This window comes from Triticum aestivum, chromosome 2B, assembly GCF_018294505.1.
Source record: "Triticum aestivum cultivar Chinese Spring chromosome 2B, IWGSC CS RefSeq v2.1, whole genome shotgun sequence".
In the NCBI taxonomy this organism is placed as follows: domain Eukaryota; kingdom Viridiplantae; phylum Streptophyta; class Magnoliopsida; order Poales; family Poaceae; genus Triticum; species Triticum aestivum.
Genome location: NC_057798.1, coordinates 602,001,280 through 602,006,957, shown reverse-complemented (window position 1 = coordinate 602,006,957; position 5,678 = coordinate 602,001,280). Strand labels below are relative to the sequence as shown.

At 51.8% G+C, this 5,678-nt stretch overlaps 1 long non-coding RNA gene and 1 pseudogene across 1 annotated transcript; both read left to right on the top strand.

The window, feature by feature from the left end:
- Positions 1-468: 468 nt before the first annotated feature.
- LOC123046246 (histone H1-like) lies at positions 469-1,414 on the top strand (annotated as a pseudogene).
- Positions 1,415-3,552: 2,138 nt separating this feature from the next.
- LOC123041754 (uncharacterized) lies at positions 3,553-4,963 on the top strand. Its single transcript, XR_006418632.1, has 2 exons — positions 3,553-3,885; positions 3,960-4,963. It is a non-coding gene; the product is annotated as an uncharacterized lncRNA (long non-coding RNA).
- The last annotated feature ends 715 nt before the right edge of the window (positions 4,964-5,678 follow it).

Here is a 5,678-nt window from a genome sequence, read left to right as displayed (position 1 = left end):
TTAGTGCTGGAGGAAATGTATTATTTCAATGCAATGCGTAATTACGTCCGTCCTGGTTTATAGTCCCCTTCGTATTTTGTGTCAATTTTTGACTAGAGATTAGTTAACAAAAAAAATGCATGTCACAAAAATGTATATTGTTGGATTCGTATTTGAACATATTTTTAACTATATTATTTTTTATGACATGCATTAATTTTTTTAGTGAAATTTAAGGTTAAAATTTCGCACAGAATACGAAGGAGACCGATAACCAGGACGGGATAATAGTTTTTCTAAAGCTACCCAGTCAGCATTACAGCTCAGCTGCAGGTCCTACCTTGTGACCTGGTGTACTTTGCGCTTTCGGCCGATCCTTCCCGTCACTGCTCGCGATCCGCGGCACTCCCACTCCAACCAATGAGATCGCAGCATTCCCATCCCCCGGATCGCCCCCTCCGCGGGTATAAATAACCCTCGACCCGGTGCTCCCAAATCCATCCACCGCTCGAACTGTCTTGCGAAAATTTCACGCGCGCTCAGCACAAGTAGCAGTTTCAGTTTCAGAGCTCCGCTTCAGTTAGCCACCATGCCTGCCCTCGCCAAGCCCGCCGCCGCGGCACCGAAGCCGAAGCCCTCCGCCGCCAAGCCGAAGAAGGATGCCGCCGGCCCTTCCCACCCGGCCTACTTCGAGGTGAGCGCCCGAGCCTCTCCTGTTGAATCCTCTGCATCTCTGTGATTCGTTCGTTTCGGTTTGCCATTGGGGCTGATTGGATTTTGATTTCGATCTTGGCAGATGATCAAGGAGGCGATCGCGGCGCTCAAGGACAGGACCGGGTCCAGCTCGGTCGCCATCGGCAAGTACATCGAGGAGAAGCACGGCAAGTCCCTCCCGGCCAACTTCAAGTAGATGCTCTCCGTCCAGCTCCGGTCGTTCGCCTCCAAGGGCAAGCTCGTCAAGGTCAAGGCCTCCTACAAGCTCTCAGACGCCGCCAAGAAGGACGCGCCCAAGCCCAAGCCCAAGGCCAAGCCCGCCGCCCCCAAGGCCGCGGCGAAGCCCGCCAAGGACGCCGCCAAGCCCAAGAAGAAGGCGGCCGTGAAGCCCAAGAAGGCCGCCGCCGCCGCTGGCACGAAGCGCAAGGCGCCCGAGAAGAAGACGCTGGTCGCCAAGGCCAAGAAGTCGCCCGCGGCCAAGGCCAAGGCGAAGCCGAAGACCGTCCGGTCCCGGCCGCCAAGAAGGGCCGCAAGGTCGCCGCCGCTTGATCTGTTCCGATGGCACGATGGGTTTTAGTTGTTCTTGGTGTGTTTGTCTTCAGGGTATGTACAAAATGGATGCCTCATCCTCCCTGATTTAGGTCTCGATTCTGCTAGGCAGTTTCTATGTATCGTGTGTGGTGTTTAATTCTATGAAATTGCTAGGTTTCGGGAGATGAAATTAACTTGCAGATTTATTACCCAATTTCTGTATTTTCTGAAGATCTGTTTATGCCTTTCTGATATTCAGTTTTCACTTTACTCGGCAATGCTGACACGCGTCGTCAGTTTGATATGGGGAATAGGGGTGTCTTCTGCTTCTCCATACTTCTGCGTACGTTCCCTTCCCGGATTAGTAATAAATCTGGGCCAAATTAGTTGGCCAAATTTGCGCAAGGCCTTTTGATGAGTGTCAGTTGGTCCCAGTTTGCGACTTCTGTGCTTCGGGCTCCGTTGATAGATTTGGCCCCAGATTGCCCTCTTTCTGTCAGAAACTGAACAATGGCGTTCCAAACACCACTGAATAAATCGGGTGAGATTCAGTTTCTTCTTATTTCTTCAGATAACTCACACACCACGCATGAAACCTCGGTCACGCAACGGGAACCAATTCGAGTCCAAATCCACCACTCGGCCCGACGGTTACTGGGGTAGCCTTGTCAGCTCTCCGTCGTCCGTCCAAGCCATGGACACGACGGTACAAGTCGGGGATGCGGCACATCGCTGCTTCCGTGCGAAGTGCTCTCAGTGGTGTGAAGGAAAAATAACGTGGGGGGTCGAGGAGGAGGGAGCGAGTGACGAGCAGCGACGAGCGAGTGCCATTGCGGGCATGTGGCTCGAGCCGTTTGACTGCTGCAGCTGCGTGCTGATCAACTTGCATAGGCGACGTGCAGAGAAAATCGAAGGAATGGCGAGCGGGCGGTGTGGTTGCGCGTCTCGCCAATCCCCTCCCCAGCCCCCGCGCTTGCTCAGCCACTTTCCATCGGCGACGCGATCTGAGAGCAGCCCGACTCAGCAAATTATGTCCCTAAATATCAACCAACGTGTCCAACGCGTTCACGGACAATGACCGGTCAAATGCTTAAATTTGTCTTTCACAACCGGATACCTCATTATCAAATCATCAACTCATACAATTACATGCGGCATAAACCTAGTCTAAATCTTAGGTGGGGCCGGTTCGCCTCCAAGTCCTAGTTCCCATTCGCGTCCATGTACGACGGTCGTAAGACCCGCGAAAGTGAAGGGTCACCGGCGAGGTAGAGTAGGACATGGGACACAGACTGCCCCGCATTTGACACAAGGCAACACTGTCTCCCTGCCCTACTTTTCCTCGTCGGAGCCCGTGCCTTCAATGTTGCCGGTCGAGGTGAGGTCCACGATAGACCCCTCGTTGTCAGAGCCCGACACCCATGACTTGGTAGCGGCTCCACGAGTTGCCGGCCAGCCATACCGGCACCGCGACAACGTGGGACTCCACCTCTGCGGCCTCGGCTGTGAGAGTCGTAGCTAGTAGCTACAACCCACGCCCAATGCCTAGCATGACGGGCACGCCGCGCCATATTAGAGAACGGGCTTAGATGCATGTCGTCGTTTACCTTCGACCCGGAGCCCAACGGCGTGGGGAATATGCGTCACGGGAGGGGTTGCACTGTTGCCCCTGCATTGGGGCGGCAGACAGACCGCACCGTGTCCAGCGAGACAGCGGTGACGTACCTCACACCAGATCCAAGTGTCATTTGGGCGAACACAATGGACTCCTGTCAGATCGAGTCCGATCGCGTACGGGCGGACTCCTCTCGGGAGCGGCAGAGAGCTGCACGGACGGTCACCTCCTCCTCGGGCCCGATGAGGATGAGGTCTCGGTCCACAGATTGAGAGAGCTCGGTGTTCATCATGTCGGAGAAGGCCAAAGATCGCTAGAAGGAAGCTTGAGGGCGGAGTGGAGTGGTTAGGATTTGATCCGGGATATAGATGCGGACAAATATACGTGGGATTGGGGTGGGCCGGTGTGAGGCTTGTATCGCGGTGGGCCTCCCTATATCCACCCCAAATTTATGCTGGATATGGCGGTGCCGGTCAGTCCAAAAGTATAGGGCCGGATTGAGGAGCCCAGCTAACCGTGATTTTGTGACCGGTGAATGACGGGGCCATCCGTTCAAAGGAGGTTAGGGGAGCCAAATGTTGTCATGTACCAAAAACGCGCATTCTTGCTAGGGAAACGTTGAACACCGGTGCGCCGGCTTAACTTTGCGCCGGTGCGCTGGCACACGCTCGCACATCACACGTAAAAAGCTGGCCACGTGCCTAGGTGGGCCTGAAGGACACGCCCATCCCTTATCTCTTCACACCGCACAACCATTCCCCTCGCAGTCTATCTCTTTTCTCTTCTCCTCCGTTAAATTCCTCAACACCGCAGGACGAGCTCTTCCATGTCTCCGCTGAAGGTGCGGCCATCTGCTGCTGCTCCGGCCGGGAGACGCCGCGAGCCTGCGAGCCTGGGCCGGGCGTGGGAGCTATGTAGCTGGTTACCCCCTTCCCTGCCCACGCCGCAAGGGGGAGGCGCGTTAGTGCAAGGAAGACGATGAGGGCCCGCGACTGGGGAGCAGCCGGCCGGGGATGTTTCAACCGGCGGGGCTGGCGGAGAGTGGGGTGCGTGTCGTTATGATTTTTTGCTACAACCTTCGTCAGATTTTGCTACTACTGACACAAAATTTTGCTACAAGGATTTCATGGCGAAGCTGTAAGCATGACGGCGGTGACGAAGTTTTGCTACATCCATTGCCAGATTTTGGTACGACTGACGATAATTTTTGCTACAAGTATTTCACGGCGAAGCTGCAACCACAACGGGCGGTGACAAAGTTTTGCTACATCCATTGCCGGACTTTGCTATGACCGGCGATTTTTTTTGCTACAACCATGTTATTATTTTGTTGGAACCGAAGATAATCTTTGCTACATCCACCAATGGCGGTGTTTGCCCATGGCGGCAATGGCTTTCTTCTTCGATGGGATCGGCAAGCAATTTTTGATACAACCGACAAGCAATTTTGCTTCAACCAACATCTTTTTTTGCTGGAACCTTTGGATTTTTTTTGCTGGAGACTATGTTTTTTCAGAGATGCAAAGCAATTTTTGATACAACCGGAAATAAATTTTGCTTCAACCAGTTTTTAATTTTGCTGGAACCAGCAATTCCAAAGCTGCAACAATTGAAGCTTTTTTTAGAGCCGTGACAGGTCACCGCGGCGAACTGCGACGGCCACCGTGGCGAGGCGCGCCGCAAGGTCGTCGGGGCTGCTCGAACGGCGACCAGTGCTCCAACCGGCGAGCGGCGGCGGCGACGGCGAGCGGCGACGGTGACGGCGAGCGGCGACGGCGACGGCGAGGCATGCGGGACAACGCGGCGGTTAGTGCGAGCCGGCGGTGCTTCGTGGTCGCGCATCCATGACGGCCCTGGCGCTTCTCTCTGTGTGTGCTGAAGGAGAGGATAAGGTAAGAAAAAGGTAGAAGAGAAGCTGCGATCGGACGGCCTCGTGCGGCTAGATCGGGCGGCTGGGGGTGGACCGGCCGAAACTTTCGGCCGGCGGACCGGCGCCCAGTGCTGGCCTTCTTGCTAACATGCCACCGAGCTGTCGCAGCCGTCGAAAGGTTTTGCAGCTCAAGGCTGCACTGCACTAGAGCGTGAGAGCTATATCTCGCTTGTAGTTTTTTTTTTTTTTGAGTATCTCTCGCTTGTAGTTAGTATTAGCTCTCGTCTCGCCTGAAGCAACCGCATTTTAGGGTCGGCCCATTAACGTAATACCATAAAGAAGAGAAAAGAAGGAAATGGGAGTTCCCAGGAATTAATACGAAGTCTCCTGGCAGATAGGTAGTGCTGCTAGCCATTGAGGCAGGGGCGGGTTCATGCTAAAACAGAAGGCGCGGCCTACTTGAGGGAAATGGTCCGGCTTTTCATTGGTTTTTCCACTGTTTATGGTTTTGTTTTTTATTGTTTTTTCTTTTCACCATTATTCTTTATTTTCTTTCCTTTTTCTTTGTTTTTCTTTGGTTTTATTTGTTTCCTTCTCGGTTTTCCTTTTTTTCATTTGGTTTTGTTTGGTATTTTTCGTTTTTCATAGGTTTTTTTTGTTTTTTCTCGGTTTTACTATTTTCATTCTTTCGCATTAGTTTCTTTGTTTTTTAGTGTTTGTTTTCTTGGTTTTTCTTTTTTGTCTTTACTTGATTTCTTCATTTTTTTCTATTTTCATCAGTTTTCTTTTTGTTCAACACATGTTTCTAGTACACATTCAACATTTTTCACATACATCAGAAACATTTTTTATATAAGCATAAAAGATTTTTTAAATAAATGATCACATTCTTTGGAAACATATTTTATGTCAATCTTTTCAATATACATTGTACATTTTTGGTATGTATCTAATAAAATTTTCTTATAC